Here is a 22,858-nt window from a genome sequence, read left to right on the forward strand (position 1 = left end):
TCTCACTGGAGCCAACCTGAGCTCTGGATACCTGTCCTCATGTACAACGGGGAAAATAAGTGTTGAATGTGTCAACAGTAAATCTATTTCTGATGGGGGTATTGGAATGACATTTTCACCAGATGTCAGTAATAACCCAAGTAATCCACACGTACAAAGAAATCTAAACATATATGTCCATGACAAAGGTTATGAGGAATAAAGTGGAATCATAGTGGGAATAAATATTGAACACATGAAGAAAAAGGGGTATAAAAAGGTATGGGATGCCAACAAACCAGCTGAAATCTTTCAGTATTTAGAAAGCAATCCTGCCCCCTATTAGTGCAAATTAATATCAGCTGGATTAGTCCTAATTGATGGCCTATAAAAAGGTTTCTCATTACCAAGGTGTCACTCAAGAAGCATTTCATGATGGGTAAAAGCAAAGAGCTGTTCAAAGACATTCACAAGCTTATTGTAGAAAAACATACGGTTGGCATTGGTTACAGACAAATATCTAATTTTCTGAAAGTTCCAGTGAGCACTGTTGGGGCCATCATCCGGAAGTGGAAACAACATAATTTCACCATTAACCGGCCATGACCAGGTGCTCCTCGCAAGATTTCTGACAGAGGAGTCCATAGACTACTTAGAAGAGTTGTTGAAGAACCAAGGACCACTTGCGGAGATCTTCAGAAAGACCTGGAAGAAGCAAGTACAGTTGATTCAAAGAAAACAATTAGTAACGCACTCAACTGCCATGGCCTCTATGCACACACACCACGCAACACACCACTGCTCAAGAAAAGGCACGTGGAAGCTCGCTTAAAGTTTGCTGCACAACATCTGGACAAACCAATGACATACTGGGAGAATATAATCTGGTCAGATGAGACCAAAATTGAACTCTTTGGCTGTCATAGCATACACCATGTTTGGAGGAGAAATGGCACTGCACATCACCTTAAAAAACACCATACCAACAGTGAAGTTTGGAGGTGGGAGCATCATGGTGTGGGGCTGTTTTTCAGCATCTGGCACTGGCAGACTTCATATCATTGAAGGAAGGATGAATGGAGAAATGTACCGTGACATTCTTGATAAGAATCTGCTGCCATCCACCAGGATGCTGAAGATGAAACAAGGGTGGACATTTCAGCAAGACAATGATCCCAAAGACACAGCCAAGGAACTCTCAACTGGTTTCAGAGAAAGAAAATCAAGCTGTTAGAATGGCCCAGTCAATCACCGACCTGAATCAAATTGAAAACCTCTGGAATGAAGAGGTTCATAGAAGATGCCCCCGAACCTTCAAGATTTGAAGACAGTTTGCGTGGAAGAATGGGCAAAAATCACAGCTGAGCAATGTGTGCGACTAGTTTCTTCATACAGTATGCGTCTTGAAGCTGTCAAAGGCTTTTCTACTAAGTATTAAATAAATTTCAGCAAGTGTGTTCAATACTTTTTCCCTGTGTCATTTCACTTTATTACACACAACTTAATTTATGGACTTATTTGTTTTGATATCTTTGCATGTGTGGATTACTAGGGTTGTTACTGACATCTGGTGAAAATGTCATGCCGATAGCCCCATCAGAAATATCTTTACTGAGAAAAATGTTGATGTGTTAAATACTTATTTTCCCCGCTGTAGGAGTGATAAAGGGGAAACATGGGGAAAAGGGGAGTAGCACCATCATTGCAGCCGGAGAATGACTGTCACGGCACTGTAGCAGCACTTTCTACCTGTATAGTATAGTTATGACATCACAAATGTACTGACTGCTTGTGTAAAAGGCACAGTTCTTGAATTTGGGCTGTGTACATTTCTCTGTGAATTGAGCGTTTTGATACTTTCACAGTATTTATATAGCACCTCAACCTGCTTTATAATAAAATCTTACTTTTTACAATATGGGACCTTTAATGGCCAGTATGAACAGGAGGAATGATTACAGCAAACTAACCCGGTTTCAATGTTCATATAGGCAGCTGACGAACTGACTAGGGCTGTCCCAAACGATTATTTTTTTTAACGATTAATCTAGCGATTATTTTTTCGATTAGTTGACTAATCTAACGATTAATTTTTTGATTAACAATTTTTCAATTAGCGATTATTTTCCCATTGCTCAATTAACAATTTACACAAAACAAATTTCAATAAGGTTCAAATCTCTATTTATTAAAATTGTAAAATGAATTTGTAGTGCAACCTGAAGCCAGATGTAGGCTATCAATCCAACAACAAAGTAAAGTCACTTTCAGGAGGAATACAAAATAAAAACTTAAAGTAAACAGAGCAAGTGCATAAAGAGTAGCCTGTATTTGCTTTTTTTAACAGTAGAAGTTAAAATAATGAATAAGCTCTTGTTTAACATCCAAGCTATTCTCCCTTTAATTTAACTTTAATTATTTGTATCTAAAGGCTGGTTAAGCACTGTAGGGAGGAGAAGTTAGACAGTTTTTTTTTGTCTCGTTCCAGTCATTGGCACATCTGGGTGATGGCGTTGGATATGCGATAGCATGTTATATTTCCACTCACATACCCAACAACTGCTGAACAATGCCGACACACAGTCTTATCCACCACTCTCTCGCCTGTAGCCTCCTACTGTAATTGACCTGAAAACCAGGTGGCACCAGGTGGGAAGGCATGAGACGAGGGGGCATGACACGGGAGGCTCCAGGCTGCAGCCATACAGTCTCGAAGTTTTCCAAAACTTGCAATCTTAAAGAGGCCGGCGGGTCCTCTAACTATTGTGGGTCACCACCACTCGCCATACTCGTCCTTTAGCGCTGCTATTTTTGACCTGACAAAAACTGCATGTAGGCGAAGCTCGGCTAGCTTCAGAGCCAAGGTGAGGCTACAGATTAGGTGTCCCTAGAACCCACGTATCTAACAGTAGTTCCGCATTATGACAGTAAAGACTACAGTCCAACCCCTTATGGGCTGGTTGAAAACATGCCGAAGTAGGTCCTACTACTGGCTGTAGTCCATTGCCTCTGGACAAAAAAATCTTCCGTCGTTTTATGTCATCGCAAAAAATCGTCGTTTTATGTCATCGGAAGATTCTTTCCAGACCCACAATACAGAGATCTCTCCACTCAGGGGGACATGAGGGAGGGAAGCACGGCCATTCGAAAATACTACCGTGTTTCTACTGATACAAAGCTTAACGCTAAATCGGTGAAGTATCCCTTTAATGTTACCTCTGTGAGGGCCAGCACTGAAACAAACTCCTCTCTCGCTGATGGGCTGTCAGCTCCGCTGGGGAAATGTCTGCACATGCTGCAAAAAAAGCACGTCCATACCACTTTAAAGAGAAGCCATTGTTGTCGCGGTACATTGCTTAACACATCTATGGTACATTGTCTAAAAAGCATTTCCCCTTAAATGCGTACTTACAAAAAGAAGAGCTGTTTCAGTTATACATTATATATTTGCAAAAACATCATTATTTATGGAAGCATAAACAAGCTTAAAACTCTACGAAGGCTCTCCTTGCATTTACTGAGGATTCACTCATTGATGTGAGATTACTTCTGATCACACATTTTAATGCTATGGGAAAAGGAATTCATAATTTAAAAGGTAGCTGTCATAATTACAAACAGTAACTCAGATGATTGCCTTCAAACGTTTATTTGATCAAACTTCGGGAGTTCTTGGGCTTGGTCCTCAGCAAATTCCCTGTTGATAAATGGGAAGTTATAGATCAAAGTGGGCTGAGTTAGACAGAAAAAGAAATTGAAAGTGCCTCAAAGGGGCCATAGAACATAGTACAGGGGGTTGCAGTTCATTTGACAATGACATATTAAGAAAAAATCTACAATGTGTTAACTTCGAAAGGTGTTTAGGGTCTATTATTAGCTCATTTATTGCAAATCTAACACTTGGAGGGGAGGTAAACAAGATCAGAGTGTCATAAGTTTAAATAACCCTCCCATTCATCCCAAAGGTAATTACACAGAGGTCAATGAGCGGAGGATGACCCAAAAAAAATAAATGGGCGTCAGCAATCAATATTTCACGCTTCACACACAGACACACATTTACACACACACTTGTACGCGTTGTCCCTGCCAGGGAACGAGTGGCTAATCTGTACACTCCCCCGCTCTGCTCAAACAGAACACGAGGCCCAAATTACCTTTTAATGGCCTTTCTCTCTTATTAGCACCGCAGCGTCTTTGAGTGTGTGCAAGAACAACATAAAGCTTTCAACCTTTCCCATTCTTGTGTCATTTTGCCTGATGTGATTAAGGCTTCCTGTCGATGTTTGAATAATACAGTATGCCAAAGAATAATCTAAGGGTTGACAACATTAAACCTACAGTATGTGTAACATAGTTATTTCAAATACAAGATTCTCAAATACATCTTATATCATGGTGTCATGTGTAATAAAATACTAATACACTGGCAGTGGCTATAATATTAAAATGTTTTGTTTTTAGTTTATTCCATTTTCTAAAGTTTGGGGAAAAAATGGCATAACTCAGCAACAACATAAGAAGACTGCCTCAAGCTACTTGTTGTTTGCATTAATCACTGCAGTTAAACTCTGTAACTGAGAAGTTATGCTTAACACCAGATAAACAAGCATTATTCAAAAGGGATTATTCAAGTTTACTGTAGTTTTATACATATTTCACACGTACATTTTACATAGATTCATTCATTATTTGTGTGACATTTTTAAATGTCTGTATTGCAAAAGCATCTCCTGACGCATTTTTTGACATTTTGAAAGGTCTGTTCACCATTTCATATTAATGCAGTGGGTTAAGCAGACAGGCATGATACTTGCTCTAGTGTGGAAGCTACCATATATCCAGCCCCTGTTTCATTTCCAACATGTGTTCCTGAATGTGCTGCTTCTCTGATAGTTCCAGCTACAAAAACAGAGTAAATAAATAAAACCATTTGTCTTTGCCTTCTGATCACATCAGGCAAAAATTGGTCCAAGCATATTAAAAGACATAAACTGTGGATGATGCTTTTATCCAAAGCGACTTCCAATTAAGTGCTTTCAACCCTGAAGGTGCAAACTCCAGACAACAAGTAGTAAGTGCAAGTACATTAGCTTATATATATATATACACACACACTATATATTTATTTTTTTATTATTATTATTTTTTTATCCGAGGTGCAGTCTACTGTGATTTAACTTTAATCGGAGCCCATTTGTTGGCAATGATGGACCTGAAAAAGGCTCCTAGTGAACGCACATTGTGAGAAACGAAAAACATTTAAACTACTTCTTGCTCAAGGATTTTTGCGGTCCTACAATTAAGTTTTGGCAGATTTATCTCCTCTGCATGCAAGTCATACCCTGATTTTACAGGCAGTAGCTTGACCGAAAGTATTTTCACAAGTTTGCCTTCAAGGTTTTGGCTCTCTCTCAAGCAATGGTACCAAACAACTCTTCATGCCTGAGTGCTTCTGATACTCAGTGACTCAGTTACTGTGTACTGGTAAGAGGTGAAATCTCTTACCAGTATGCTATTACCAGTACCAGTATAGCATCTTACCAGTATGCTATTGTACTGGTAAGAGGTGAAATCTCTCTCTAAAAAATGGTTTTGTGGTTAGATACATTAAAAAGCAAAATTCTCAGCCTCCTATCCCTGGATATCATTCTCTTTTTGTTCTTTTCATTTTCAAAAATCATCTGCAATCATCCGCTCCTCACTGGGTTAATGCACTCTGTGACATTAGGAGTGCTTTTAAAACTTAAGCTCTCCCGCCACTTGTTGTCCCAGGACTGCTAAGCTCTTTGGTCCCCACTGTGCTTGGTATCAACTCTGTAAGAGTGTGTCTGATAAACCTAATCAGAGATTTTAAGTCAACCAGAAAGACGTCATTACTTTAAAGCTGAGAACGGTACACTATTTCATATGCTATTGCCCCTTAATGCACAATTTCTTAAACTTTGGATTAAAAATATGAATCAAAACATACTGAATTGTTTGTATTACTGATCATATATCTGCAATAAAGATTATGTTTGAAACTTTTTAGAATATTTCTTGAGATATACTATAATATTAGGCATCATTGAGAATGACCACACCGGGTTGTTTCAGCCCTGCAGTATGTAGGAGGGTAAGTGACAAAATAAGATAATGAATGAATAATGTGCAAAATTTAAATGATCCCCCAGATCGATTGTGCTTAGTTGGACCCAGTGAACCGATCACACTGATTTGTTGAACCTCTCACTTTTGACCTCAGTGTGGGCTCCGGCCCAAATAATTCTTTGTTCTAAATGCATCTACACATTAATTTACTACCTCAATAAAAAGTATTTTTCTGAAAAATAAAAAAAAATGCAAGCACAGTGCTTGCTGTCTCTCCTTTTCATAATAGCTAATGTGTACTGGTTTCAACTCAGACTTTTGCTGAGTTGTGCTGTTTTATGCATCAAAATGATATCTTATGATACTCACCCCTTTGACAGCGAATATCATCTGTACCTTTCCTCTGACTTGGAGGATTTAAAATCAAGTCAAAAAAATGAACAATAAAAACACATTACAGTAGAGCATTAGAACAGCGAAAGAAAGCAAGTACAAACAAAAAGTACAAAATTACGGTTTCCCTTAATTCGGTGCTCATATGCTGTTCCCATGTTAATGCCATATCTGCTGTCAAGGGTAGGGAGTTACGCTTATTATAATAGGAGGAACATTTTCACCCATTTTGTCACCAGCAATCAGCGGACAGAACAGGGCCCTAATCAGAGAGCTGCTTGGCTGCAGAAAAGCCTCTCCTCTAATGATTCGAACCGTTTCTGATGCTGAGACTGGTAGACACGCTTGGCATTTCAGTAAAGAGGTTTATCTCAATGAGCAGGAGTAAATGTTATGGACTGTGGGTGATTTAAAGTGTTATTTCTTGAATGTTGTATACAGAGATTGGTCACAGGAAAATATAAATGACTGGCTTTAGTTGCTAAAAAGGTAGGCTAATTCCTTGGATACTTGGATGGGGGTTAATAGTGAGCACATTTTTAAACCATGCTGCCATGGTGATCCCAACTCCCTAACCCTAACCCAATTGGCTTCATCATATGGGGTCTATGAATGTTTGTACATAATTGCAATCCATCCAATAGTTGAGCTGATATATTTCAGATAAATTTGATATACTTCAATGATACAAATGTGTTGATCCCAACAAATTCAGTAAAAAATGGTAACAGAAATGTTTCAAAAGCATTCTTCTAATATAATCAGTGCAGGTTAAACTAAAGACATATAATGTAATGTTATATTTGGTATGCAATTGTACTACAATCTTGCATTGATGTGTCCTGATTACATTAGCATATACTGTAGACATTACATTGTTTCTTCCTGCTAAGTCATCTCCATTCTTCAGTGTTATCAGTCCTCAAGAGATATATACTCTATATGTTATTAGATTTTAACAATTGTACTTTTTTTAGTTACAATGTTCAAAGGTCTCTGACTGTTGCTGCTGCCAACAGCAGCATGCCCTCACCACCCAAAATAACTAAAATATTGGTGCCCAAAGCTTGCAGTCGGATCAACCTCAGGGTAAGGATCAGCACAGCCAAATCCTTTACTTAACCACTCAATTAGGATCTATGATCAATGGCAAAAGCCCTAGAGAGAAAACATGCCATTGGGACATTTTGCCAACATCTCTGAATGATTTCAGTGCGTTTCATTTCAAACAGCAAAAGATTGGACAACTTCTGATATGACATTGAATTTAGGATAAACACTCACTCTAAGTTTAATTAGTCTCTCCTGGATTCTCTTTGCTGTATGTTATTAACAGAAAATAAAGCAGACAGTGAAAACGGTTTGCTAAGCAGTGTCAACTGAAACCGTCACCACTTCTTCATAGCTGTCAGGTACGGTACTTTGCCTAAGGACATAGAAGAGTTTGTTGTATCTGGATATTTAAGGCTTTAATCAGGGAAGGTTGATGGCAGGAACTGCCACATGAACAGCTTCTCAGATATCAGAGGAGCAGATGGGAAATGTTGTGTCGTTTAGATAATTTCTTCATTTCATGGCCATCCATCCCAAAGTACAGATAAAAATCTATTTCTAAGTGAAGTGCACCTAAAGTGCTACAGATTCAGTGTGTGAGTGTGTGTGTGTGTGTGTGTATGTTTAGAGGAGTGAATAAAAACACCTTGCCTGAAGTTCATTATTATTTCTGAAATATAGAAATATAGAATATTATTATTCGTAAAATAAATATATTTTAAATACACACACACACACACACACACACACACATTTTGCATCAGATCAGATGACTGGCAAGATATGACTTTAGAATCCTTTCTTTCTGTGTCAGTCTTTTCTTCTGTACGTCTGACAGGAAGCTGAGCTGTCAACAACTCTGTTCTGTTAATAATTCAATCTAAAGTGATACACCTCTTCACAAGCAGAGAACAGACAAATCAATGAGTAGAAACGGTCTGTGAGCAACATCAGCTCCAATGTTCATGGTACTAGTTAGCAAATGTTGCTATACTACTCATGTCATTGCTAATTTAGTTACAACCTGTCTGTGGTGTACAGGCTGGTAGGATTTTATGTAGCCGGAGGCTAACAAACCCATTCTCCTGGAAATTAGTCTTCCATTCCACTGATGACACATATGTATTCTGAACAATGCATTTTGACCCCAAAGCACTCCTCCCTCCCACCCAGCCACTCCCCGCTAATCGATAAGCGACATTTCTGCAGTTGTTTAACCTGCCTGGCTCTCCCTCTTGAGTGTGGAGCAGGTGACACATCACATTAATACATAAATAAGCAGGGGGGAGTGGAGCACTCATCTCCACATCGCAAATGATGGGACAATTATCTCATGACAAACAACGCTCTGCTATCACCTGCCACAATCGAAGGAATCAATAGGGCTCAGAAGGGAGATGGAAAAGGGAGGGGGGATGTCGGGGGCGGATGGAGGAAGACAGCGGTGAGGCAGAAGGAAAGAAGAAGAGAAAAGCAAGAGGGCAACATAAACAGAGATGTAGAGCACTTTCAGGTGATATACTGTATTGGAACTAAGCTCTTGTTTACGAATTACATCTCAGGATTTGACTTAAATGTTTACAGAGAATTAAGCGTGATGCCAATTTCTCTGCTGATTTGACTCTAAAGTGAGTATTTCACTACTGATACAATTGATCTATTTTACATTTATATAGTTTGACAATACAATCCCAATTTGAGGTCCATTTACTAGAGTTTTTCTGAAGCATCCATAGCATGACTGAAATCACAGAGAGCTTCCATTAAAGCTCTAGAAAAAGGTTTGCGTGACTACTTGAAATTGAAAGAGGCCACTCATACTGTAGTGCTGCATCAACAGAGAATTATCACTAGACTCTACAGTTCCTCTCAGCTCAGTTTAAGATAAGAACTTAAGAGACATACACAATACGTCGACAAAGACATAGACACAATAAAACTAATATGTTTAATACATAGCATCTTAAAAATATACTGTTTTGGTTTTACGGTAAAATAATAATAAATAAAATTCTCTGATAAACTCAGTGTACACTACCGGCCCAGCACCAAACAACAGACAGTAAGCGACTTGCTGTTGGACATAGTACAGCATTTAACAGCTTAAAAGGTGCTCTAAGCGATGTCACGCGTTTTTTAGGCTACAACATTTTTTGTCACATACAGCAAACAGCTCCTCACTATCCGCAAGCTGCCTGTCCCCTGAACACACTGTAAAAAAACGCGGTCTCTGTAGACAGCCCAGGCTCCACAAATGGCAACAAAAACAAACTGCACCAACCTGCACCACGAAACATAAACAGTCTTCCAGCGTTCCAGCCAATAACAGACAAGAAGGATTTGGGGGTGGGGGTTGGGGGGTTTAGTGCGCGGAAGGGAGGGGACGGGATGAGGAGGAGGGAGGGGCAAGCTAGCCTCCGTTTTGTCTGAAAATACTTCGAACATCAAGAAGAAGTGACATCACCCAAGATCGCTTAGAGCACCTTTAAGAGCCAGATACTGTATTTCCCTCAGCAGTTGATGGAGACTAAAAGCAGAGCTAAAATGAGAGTGAACTGCATATCATATTGGACACACAACTCCTAATACATGCTAATGTTGCTCCAAATCTGCTGGATGTGTAAAAAAAGAGAACTCTGTGCTAACACGTTTGGCATATCAATGTTGGGCTCAGAATCTGAGCCAGGATTGCACACGGCTCTAAAGTCTGATGTCACAAGCAAACATGGAGGTGACTGAGCCAAAACGGCAGCGATAATGCTGTATGTCTTGAGCGCGATAAAACGTGCTCACAAGCAAATTATAGTATTTCACATGTGCAGGCATTATTCTTCACAACCAAATCAACAACCAGGAGTTGTACAGGCAGCTGCGAGCGTGAAACAAAACAGGGAGAGACAAAGAATGGCACCTGCGTGTATAAAACTAAGCAGCACTCGCACAGAGCAGTCACGACACGCGAGAGAGTTTTTGCTTTGCGAGCGCTGGGCATTACACACTCTGCACTCTGTGACTTGTAATATTACACAGCTGACCGACACCCACACTGCAGCAACACTTTATTGAGTATCTGTTTTTCTGTCTGGTTGTTAGAAATATAAGTATAACCATTACTTACACATAGCAAGTGAAACTCCAGAATAATGCCTACTGTACAGCAAAGCCTCTATACACATACAGACATACAGTAACTGTGCACTATTGTACATGAGGTATAGACAAGATTTACAAAGAGCAGAGGCATGAAAGGGAGAACTGGATCAGAAAGGAGAAAGCAGGGAGGTTAAAAGATAGAGGTACTGTACAAAAATAAAGACGGAGTCCGGTGGAGGCAGGGAGTCAGACTAACTAACAAAGTAGAACCCTGTGTGAGCCATAATCTTCTCTGTAGGTGCTCAGCGCCTACAGCTACAGACAGACTTTTAATCCAGTTTTGATGAAGGTGGAGGGACAGTTTTACAGGGTTCTGTTTGTTATAAATGGCTTCAAGTAGTGAACAGCACTCTGCAACAGGCCCTTTTATGAATTAGGGCCAGTGGGTGAATTTCTTTCCTTTATACTTTCAGCCTGGGAACTTGGCTGTGATGAAGGGAAAATGGCACAGTGGTTATATTGTCCCCTTTCACTGTAGCTTCCAATATATTTTCATGAACTCGTAATATGAGTCTTGTTTCCAGCAAGCTGTTAGGTGGTATTTACCAGTCATTAGGATAAGTGTTCAACACACCAGAGTTCATTTTTCAGTACAGCTGGTACTGTGTTAAAGTATGTGTAGAGTTTCTGCCAAGATTGTTATTACTAGTTTCTTTTTAATATTACACAGTGAAGATGAGAACTGATGCTAAGTGTCTTTGCCTCGTAATTTGGCACTTAAGTACAGTTTATTCAAGTCAAATATAAGGTTTAGTGCCACTTAACACAACATATTAGGTTTGTTTCCTCACACACACTGATAATTGTAAAATAAAACTAATTCTAAATCAAAACGGATACTAATATTTGACACCACAGGAGGTTAAACTTCTAAGACCTCATAGTTGTCAATGTGCTTTTATTGTTAATTTGATAAAAGCTTCAATTAGGGCTGCAGACTCGGCACTTGAGTTTGCCTTCTCAATGTCAGGCTGATGAGCCGTGAGGACTTGTCATTGTAATGAGGAAGCCTCATTATGAACCAAATCACCCTGTTCTCTTAGGAATTCAGCATGAAGAGCACTATTTTAGGTAATTAATCCAGTACAGTGTTTCATAAATGCTGCTACTGCTATCAGTACACACACATTACTTTACAGGTCTCCATTTGCTCGTTACCTTGGTGAAGGGTCAAGAATATGTTAAATGAGACCAACGCAGCATCTAAAGGTATTACCACTTGAAGACACCTATTGGAATTTTAATATCAATTGTTGTAACTTGCAGATTGAAAGGAACGAAGTAGGGTGGGGATGCAGAAATGGACAGACTGAAGAAACTTTTCTTGTGCAAGAGAACACCCTTGACAAAAACAGGGACACTGAACACCAAAAACATATGTACTCCAAGAAAATGTAAGTGTCAAGCCGGAGAGTCGTCACTTTGTGAACATCCATTTTAAGTTCTCCCATGTGACGTCAGGGTATCATTCAAGCTGTCTTCTTTTGTTTACTCCTCCATGCTTGCCAGTTCGAGACAAAGAAGTGAGATGCTGGAAGAGGAACAGCAGAAAAAAATCTCTGCTCTGAGAAAGCTGTCATCCAGAGTGCTGAAGTGAAAGTAAAGCGGGACAGAGGGGATTGTTACATGTTATGATAAAAGATGCATTTACTCCCAACATTAATGTTTAATGTGTCAAAGCTATGGCCATTCCGACTCCACTTTAGATTTAATTATTAACAGAACAGAGTTGTTGACAGCTCAGCTTCCTGTCAGACGTAGAGAAGAAAAGACTGACACAGAAAGAAAGGATTCTAAAGTCGTATCTTGCTAGTCATCTGATCTGATGCAAAATGTGTATATGTGAGTGTGTGCGTGTATAAATGGACGCACACCAGAGCGTGTTTAGATGGGGTTGATGACTGTGCTTGATGTGGTGGCATCTCCACACCTGCGCTGCCATCTGTGCCCCTGCACCCCCTGTGACCACTGTGCCTCCTGGCAAACAAGTGTTGCACAGAAACCTTGATGAACACGTCTCACTCTCCTGTCCTCTGGAAGCAGACTTTGAATTTGTGTGTGCTTTAGATAAAACAGAAGCAAAAACAAATTAATGGAATTGTCATTTTGACATTGACATTTTGGGAAATACACCCAATTTACTTTCTTGGTGAGAGTCAGATGAGAAGGTAGACACCACTCTTATGTCTGCACAGACAATATGTAGCTGCAGTTAGCAGCTGTTTAGCTTAGCTTAGCTTAGCATGAGGACTACAAACAGGGAAAAGGCTAGCCTGGCTAAAGGTAACGTAATTTACTTACAAGCACCTCTAAAGCTCATTGATTAACATGTTATATCTTGTTTGGTTACAGTAATCTGTGAGTAAAAACAACAATTGACTGTTTTATGGTTACTATCGCTGTATTCGAAACCGCCTACTATTCTAGCACTGAGCACTGTTCACTTCCGATTTCCAAAACCGGGAACTAGCTAAGCCTGGCCTAGCATAGTGCAAAAATAGATCAATTTAACAGTGGCATACTACATACTACCAACAAACGCAGTACATGCTGCAGTAGAGTATTTAGTAGGTGATTTCAAATACAGCTGATGTCTTGGCCAGGAACAGTTGCCAGGCAATCAGCGGAGGCTCCAGGAATTACAGGTCAATTATAAACGTTTTAGCACAGATTAAAGAAATGAGATGTAAAGTGTTAGTGAGATTTAGAGATGCTTCTAGGTGGATTTTGTTATCTTAGGACAGAACCAGGCTGGCTGTTTACGCCAGTCTCCAGTCTATATGCTAAGCTAAGAACTTATCTACTCATCTAATCAAAATGTTGAACTATACCTTTAATATAGAGTGTGTTTTAAGATAAACAACACATTTGCAAACATACACTGTACGTTAAATCCACACTCTGTCTCATACAGATGTATCTGAGAAATAAATAGATAAACAGAGATCCAGAAAAGGGAAGAACAAAAGAAAAAAAAGATGAAGGAAAAGAAAAGAAAGAGATATAAAACGGAAAGATGCCAATAAACAAAAAAACAAAGGAAGAAATGAACAACCAAAAGCTTAAAAAGAGGAAAAAGAAACTTATTGTGCTGGTGTAGTTCATTTGAGAATATTTTCTCTGAAAGTGGCATAAATCTCCTTAGGCCCACAGAAAAAAGGTCATAATTAATTAGACAAACACCCAGCATTCCCACTACACAGAGGCCAACGCACACTTCCACGATGGCAATGCAAGCATCTCAAACAGAGCTACCTTCGCTATCTAACTCTGTCGCTACTAGCTGCACCGCTTCATCAGCGCGCCGCGGTGTCCTCCGTGAGTGCCCAGAGGAACATGGAGAGACGTGGCTGGAGCATTTATACACTGCTCACATCTACAATAGCAAAGAGAGCCACCAGAGAAGGCTGCCACCCCCTGAGGGGCACTATGCACCTCCTAAGTGGATCACTCTGCGTTGTCACAACGTTTCCATAAAGCTCAGTGGGACGGGGCTGTGTACTCCTTTCATCACCAGCAAACCTAAATGAGCTTTGTCAGGCTCACTAATGCATGCTGGTGGCTGTGCAACTTTCGCTGAGCGTCTGCACACGTTTATGTATGCATGTATACTTCCTTTAGTGTGTGTCCGCGCTATATAAGGAGGAAGAAATAGACTTTAAAAATTCACATCGATCCACTGACATATGAGACTATCGTTAGCACCTAACCCCCCCCCTATTGTTTGTTTGCAGTGTGGTTCACAGCGTGGTTTCTGGTCAAGGGCAGAGTTGGACAATAACTCAGCAGGTCAGCTGATCTAATTGCTGCTGGTCATCGGTTAAATTTCCCCCCTGTTTCCCCCTCACGCCAAGAGGGGACATTACAATAATGAGGGTGAAAGACGGAGAGGGAGGAGACGACAGAATCAGGGAGAAAAACCCAGAGATGAAGCAGCGATGAGGTTAAAGTGTAGAGGAGGCGAGAGGAAGGTTAATCATAGAACTAGTGAGATTTTGAAGACACCGTATCAGAGTGAACACACATGGTGTGATGATGGTTTACAGCCCCAAGTTCACATGCAAAATCATCCTTCTGCAATCCTCTCTCCAGCTCAGAAAGAATCAGCTCGATGTCAAATCCTAAAGACAGTGATGAAGACGAGGAAGGAAGTAGAAGGGTTAGGGTGGTAACTGATAAAGACTGATAATGAGGGATGTGACAGGTTGAATTAAAGTACACCTTATCGCTATTCTAATTTGTAGCCTCATTACAATATCAATGCATTAAAAAAAAAAGCCGGAGCAAAGTGGATCTTTGCTGGGATGTCAGTTCCTTTGATAGAGGCTGAAGCAGCAGAGGTGTGGGAAGAGGTTCCGTGGGGGGGGCAACAACAACAACACAGGGTAATAAAGAACAATATTTGATATCCTGTACATGTGTCCGTTATGGCCAGTATAAAATCCTAGCACCTAATGTATTCAACTATGCAAAACGCATGTACATTTTGTCTTTGGACTTTAAGTGTTATATCTCTTTCACTACCCACTTTATCTTGCCTTATAGTTTCCCTTCTCTTTCAAGAAAATCCTTCCACCCTTGTTCTGTTCCTCTCTCACACACGCACGCACGCACACACACACACACACACACACACACACACACAGACACACACACACGCACGCACACCCACTCGCACACACACCCCCCCACCTTTTTTCAGACAAGTGTCTTACCCACCTCTCCTTCCTATCACCCAAATTCTCTCATTTCCACTCTTTCCCTCTCACCGGCCTATTACAGTTTTCATATCGCTTCCCTCTTCTAGTAAAAAAATTTTAGTAGTGGAAAACATTCTACATCAGGTAGATTATCTTTTTCAGCAAGCCACCCCATCGGACTTCCCTGAATTTCAGGTATATGTAAAGAAGCTGTGGGATCTTTTCATCTCCGTCAATAGATATTCTGCTCTTAGTGGACCTTCCCTCTAATTTGAGTAGACTAACCAGAGGGCAATCATGATAATCATAATAGTCATGATCATCATCATTATTATTATGCCTCTCATTCTCCAACCATACCTGCTAATTCCTGTCTAGTATCATCCTGCAGCTCTCAGCTAATAGCAGTCAACCTCAGGGAGAAAGCAACAACAGAAGGGGGAGTATAGGAACAGATCAGAAAGCCAATCCCATATCAGTACCAGTGCACATCTAAATATAGAAAAAACATCTTTGTTTAGTTTAGTTTAGTTAGTTAGTTGAGTTTGACTTTCACAAACAGGACATTTGTCACTTTCAGTGATTGCATCTGTATGCACAAAACAGAGACATGCCTGGATGCCTGTTGACAAAGAAATTGTGTTTTTATTTATTTATATATATATTTATAGAAGAGTATATGTGTGTCTATTAGTGTCCTTGTACTCAGTTTCTGGGTACAAACGTGCAGCAGGTGATTGGACTGTATGTGAAGAGTGTGTGTGTTTGTGTGTAGGCGAAGAGAGACAGGAGGACCATGATTGCAGATGTCCCTGCAATGTCATTCAAAACGAAACTGCACACCACAATCACTTAAGCATACATATGTATGGAAGGACAAATCAGATGCAAACGCATACATTTATAATGCCAGTTTCACATACCATGTCCAAGACTTGTCTTGAGATATACATAAATTCCCTAAATAACAATTTCCTCCACACTTCAGCACCCCAACTGTTTTCGTCTTATTTCATTACGCGTAAAAATGCTTAATACATGGCATTTAACCGCTACGGCTCTTCAGCTTTACATTAAAAGATTGTGACCAAGATACGCACGCACAATCCCATGCACACGTAGATGCAGCAGAAGATGAAAAGCAGCAGGTATAAAACAATAACAGATACAGAGTCACACTGCACTGCCACACAGCTTGTGTTAAGGTGCTTACACACCAACCAGATGGCCGACCGTCGGCAGAAAAGGCAATCGGACTGATCAGTCAGGTCCCCGAGGTCCAAAAAAATGCCTCAAAACATACTGAGGCGACGCCGACTTGATCGTACGCTCTGCGCGTGCGCGAAACATAATACGTCTCCAGCAGCAGGCGGCGCTTCTCTGTATTGTTTCCCAGAAAATGAAAACCGGCAGCTGATAGGACGAACGCGTCACGTAGGTCTTTTTTCTCTGGAAATTCACAGCCAGACTGTCATGGCGGCTTGTTCAGAATACGATCTCATATTGTACTAAAATAGTTAGAAACCTGTTTCTGAAAACATTTTAAGCGAGAAATAGACCATGCAGTTGCTGAATCTGTCTTCATTTCAGATTGACAAAGGTCAGTTTAAAAGATTTTGAGAGGCTCATGCGCTCGCCATTTCCGGGTGAGTCCCGACTGCCCCGTCGACTGAACATGTCGGGTCGGCCAAAATGAAGGCCGACGGCTCCTCCAACAGACGACGGCACGGAACACACCAAACAGACTCGAGTCACCGACCTCGCCAGACGGTCCAACGGCCGATAATCGGCTGTGTGTCAGCGCCCTTAGTCTATAACTAGGCCGCGCCGAACCTGCATCATCTGCTCAAACACACACACACACACACACACACTCAGCCGGTGGGTAATTTCAGCAAACAAAAGAACCAAAGCTGAGAGTCGACTACCATCTTAATGCACCCTGACACAAACCAGTGGTTTTGACACAATACCTTTCGATCACAAAGTGTTTGTGTTTGTGTTATCTCTGCCACTTTAATCAAGGCCTCTTTGTCAGCTCTCAGGCTTCAGCACAAAACAATCCTAAAGACATTCAGTGTAAAAACTTGAGACCATTTCAGAGATGGGCTTGGTAACACGTTTGGGACTTTTCTATGGTGTTAAACTTCTTAAATACACAGTAAGTAAGGCAGCTGAAAATAAAAAAAATTGAAGGTCAGAAAAAAAAGAAGTTGTTAAGTTGGCACTTGCTGCTATTGTGTACTCTTCCGATGAATATATATACTGTATATATCATGCGTGCATAAAGAAAGCAATACATATGCGAGCACATACACTTAAACACACACAATACTTTGCAGATACTTTTCTACTGACAAACTGCTTACACACATCTCTGGGTGCCAAAGCCTTGAGTCAAATCATCCAACACTTTTCACACAGGGAGCACTTACACAACTCTCTCCCCGCGGGGGCTACATTGAAGGTGTCCTTTTTGCTAACAACACTATCATGGACACACACCTACACGTGTGCACACACACATTCCTGAACACTCACACCCGCATACACTTACAGACTGTGTGCACACCGGTGGAGTAATTACAGACATTTTAATCACTGAACTGTACTCCTGTGGGGCACAGCAGACATAGCAGGGAGTGGACAGAAGAAGAGGCCCTTGACTGATTTCAACCTTGGCTTAATGATCGTTGTTGGAGCCTGAATGCTTTGCTGCAGCTAATATGGCAGATGCCACTTCTTTTCAGGGATCCGTGGAAGATACTCTGATGTGTAAAATGGGTTTAAGTCGTTTGAATGCAGCATCATTCCATTCCAGAGAATAAATAAAGACATTCTGACAAGAATACATTTAAAAAGGAAGAAATGGTACATTTCATTTGTCTAATCAGTCCCATGTTTCATTAAAAAGCAATTGTGGGGCGTGTAGTGTATACTACCTAATCACAGAGGATCTGCCAGTGAAATAGCTAAATCCAGCTAAAAACAAAAGCTCCTGCTTGAGCTTCTCTGCTTTTGGATAGCATTGCACAAACAAAACAGACAGGAAAGCAGGAGGAATAAAACCCTAAATAACTTTGCTTAACAATATTAAAATGATATAATAGGCTTTTCCCACCTACATTTGCGCATATATGTGGGGGTTTTAATTGTGACTCCTTTTCTATAGCTAGTAGTCATTAAACACTAGAAAACAGCAGTCGAGGCAAGTGAAAATGTTACTGAGATGACAAAGAGTCATAGCATCGTGCTGGAAAAGGGGAGAAAATTTGTGTCCACCTAGGTGTCATGTTTCCGTCATTGACAATCGGACCTGACGCCGATAGATATCCGTAACTAATGCAGAGTCATTTGTCCCGGGAATTAATGCCGATTGGAACCTTTCACACTAAAGACCAAAGCCAAATGTAAGTGGGTTTTTTTGTCCAGTGGGTAAGGGGCTTAACAGAGAGACTCATCCTGCACCACCTTCCACTCACACAGCTCTAACTTTTCCTAACTCACTTATCTTAAGGTGGCATACTGGAAGCATATGAAATAAACAGGATCGGCTTCCTGGGATCATATCACCTGTGTTTTGTTCCACATTGGTGGAGAAAGAGAAGGAGAAGAACACAAAGCCAGGGTGTGTGTTTTAGATTGCCGGGGCGAGCTCCATGAGAGGACGAGGCCTCTCCTTGACCCCCCCTGTGCCTTGCAGTTCAGTAGATTAGCTGCAGCACAACAGAAGCCAGTGCTATCGCCGGCTTGCAGCCTCCTCAGCCCCACTGGCCACACAAGATATCACATACGGGGACACACACACACACACACACAAATCTGTGCGCTACTTGTGTGTGGCCACGCAAGAGCCACTCACCCACACACAATATCTTTGGCCTTCTTTGCCTGAAGGTTCATTAGTGACACCGAGGCCACTTCAATAGGAGCAGCACTTTCAGAGCACCCCACCCACCCACCCACCCACACACACACACACACACACACACACACACACACACGCTTTGCTGATTCTTTATGTAAGTACACACATCTTTATGTCCATACTGTATGAATATGCCTTTGTATTAACATATGTACAGAGATAAAAGAGTATTTGTCTCTCTGACCCTTCATTAAAGAGTCCATGTGACTGCAGTCGTGCAGTACGGCTCTGAACTGGCATTAACCAGCAGGACTTCATACCGTAAAAGCTGATGTCAGGATCAACAATTCACTCTCTAATTACTTCAAGGTCAATTACGGCAGCACTCTGCTTTGAAGTTTCGCAATGGAACATCAAAGGTGTTTTTTTCACCTCAGGATTTCAAAGCAGCAAGATGCAGTGGAGTAATGTAACAAAAAAGGAAATATGTGAAAATGAGGGTAGACATTCAGGTTACATGATTTCAATGTAAAGATAGGGAGAGAGGAACATGAGAGAAACATTTGTCATATTTCTTTAATAAGACATTGCATGGGACTTGTCGTACATGATGCATGAGCTGAATGTCATGTCTGATATAATCGCCTTGAGCTCAGGTTGATGTGAGGCAAATGGCATGGCAAAGGTTAAAAAAAACTGAGGAAAGCTGGCCTGAAGTTACAAGTAAAGGATCATTAAATAATCCTGCTGTAATCAAATTTAACAGTTCTGAAATTACATTTTGCTTTTAGTCTTTTGGCTTATTTGTCATTTTCTAAAGATGCCTTGCAGTTGACTTTCAAAAGTAAACACTGAACCTCACAATTTAGAATAATTTTGCACCTCATTACTGTACCGTGTAAATTACTATAAATTGGAATAAGAAATCATTACCGAAGAACTATTAGGGGACTGGATTTATTCAAGTACCGTATTTTCCGGACTATAAGTCGCACTTTTTTTCATACTTTGGCTGGTCCTGCGACTTATAGTCAGGTGCGACTTATATATCAAAATATATATATAATTTAACATGTTTTTAAATGTTATTTCATGCTGAAAACATTACCGTCTACAGCCGCGAGAGGTGCTCTAGGCTTGTGACAACTATATGCTGCTCCTAAAGACAACTGAGAAAGAAAAGAAACTGAAGGCGACTGCAGGTAGTAAAATACACAGCCGAAAACAGTAATCGAGCAGCAGAACAAAAGTTTGGAGTGAGTGAGAAACTTGTGAGGGACTGGCGAAAAGGTTAGTCTTACTGCAATGAAGAAAACAAAGAAAGCTAGTCGCGCACTGAAATCAAGATGGCCAGAGCTGGAGGAAGGAGTCCACAGTTGGGTGCTTGAACAACGTGCTGCTGGGAGAGGCTCGTCAACAGTGCAGTTACGTTACGTTAACATACCGGACACCGTATGGCTTGTTCTGTGTGCTATTGTGTAGGTTAATAACTTGCCTTTCCAGATTAAATGTCTGTTCTTGGTCTTGGATTTTGTGAAATAAATTTCTAAATAAATGTGACTTATAGTCCAGTGTGACTTATATATGTTTTTTTTCCTCTTCATGATGCATTTTTTGACTGATGAGACTTATACTCCGGAGCGACTTATAGTCCGGAAAATACGGTATTTGACTTTGGACATTTCTTCTGTTATTAAGATTTTAATGTAATTTGTCAAATGATTTGTTTAAGTGGCCACACTGAGACTGTTCCTGCAGTCTCAAATACAGTGATGGTTTGTGGCTCCACTTCTGCTGGGCATGATTATAATACCATACACTTTAGGAAGCATTTTAATGTGCTGTGAGTTGTAAAGACTGGGAAGTTAGACAAAGCACACAGCATCTGATGACGGAGGTCGCTATTCGAACTGAATTTCAATATGCAATATTCAATTCTCCTGTGTGCAGAGGGGCCAAAAGTAATAACACATCCCTGACATCTGTGTGCTTGTGACATTTTACATCTATTTTCGAAAGGAGCTTATCAGCCAAGCTTCATGAAAAATGCTCGCTTAATCTGAGCTAAATTACTAGCGGTGTTTCAAAAATGAAGAGAGGGATTCAAATTTTCAGGTACCCAGTGTGCTGCACAACACATACAATTCACTGTGTTGTAACACAATACTGTGATAGGAGCAAAACAGATATTTGTTCACAAGGAAGAATTAGAAATCAGAGTGTAAAGATGGAGGATAAAGATTACTCAATAAACATTGGGAGACCCAAACAAGAATCCAAAGTATGGATACATTATTACACAACTATTGATCTAAACCAAATTATGTGCAATTTGTGTGAAATCAATCACTTGTCAAAAACCGATCAAGTAATTGTGTGTCATTTCTTGCAAGCCAACCTTTGAACCATCCACTTGCTTTAAAAAACCCTGAGCTTTTGACATTGCGCCCATTTAGGGTTGTTGAAATTACAACATTTTAATGGATGACATTAAAATGTCATCCATTAATTTCATCCTGGGAAAACCCTGACGAACTTCCAGCAAATTTGACATTTGCTCTGCAAGTCCGTCTGGCCAAGAGCCCAATTCAAGCCCATTTCCAATTTTCCAAATCGAGGCACCAGTCACAACCGTTGACTTTTGGCTTTACACGATGACGATAGCGCATCGACGGCAAGCAGCTTTTTGTATACATTCAACATGATGGCCACCGAAGGGCAGCAACCCTTTGATGCCGCTGTCGCTGCTACGTCACCTGGATCGTTGGTCTGATTGGTTGAAGGACTATCCAATTGCGCCCAGAGGCATTTGAGCGGCGTCTGTTGGTGACGCTCCTTTGGAAATGGGCTGTGAATGAACCTTCCCCAGACCCAGGTCTGGTGTCAACCAGGCTAGGATGACACAGTCTTGTGGTAAAAAACAGTCAGCAGCTTTTCAGTAAAAAAAAATATTTCTTTTTATATATTTTCTTTGACCGGCCAAAAATGACCCATTGTGTCAAATCTGAGCTATATACAGTAATACGCTTAATCACCTTTAAATCTGTTGTATTGTTCCAAAGTTGTTTTTGTATCAGAGGTGGTCATTGTATCTATTAAACTGTCTGAGACACCCATAGTCTTTTCAGAAGATGTATGAGAGAGGAACATATGGTGTCCACCACATCAGTCATTTAGAGTTCATTGTAATAACAATGAACGGCTCATCCTTCATGCCTAGCCTGTCTCCACCTTATACTTTCCCAACATCTAGAATATACTAATCACTCTTCAACAGTTGTTTACCTCCTCATCGTGCAGATGACAGTCAGTGCCACTACTCGTAGGTGTGTGTATGTGGGAGAAAAAGCTTGTGATGTAGTGTGTATGATGAATCCATCCCTCTGCACCTCCCTGCATTAGCATTGCTAATGTTAGTAAGTGGTTTAGGAGTGGTGCCATGAGGAATACCAAGTCAATCTGGCCACCAGTGAATGTGTAGGGGTTGTCTGTAGTTAGATGGCTTCACGCTCACCCACACACACACAATCCTGAATGTCAATGAAGAACTGCCAACAACTTCCCTACCCCTTCATCAGGGGTCAGACATGGAGAGAGGGGGAACAACTGCAGGCTCTGT

The sequence above is a fragment of the Sander vitreus genome, chromosome 14 (genome assembly GCF_031162955.1).
Source record: "Sander vitreus isolate 19-12246 chromosome 14, sanVit1, whole genome shotgun sequence".
In the NCBI taxonomy this organism is placed as follows: domain Eukaryota; kingdom Metazoa; phylum Chordata; class Actinopteri; order Perciformes; family Percidae; genus Sander; species Sander vitreus.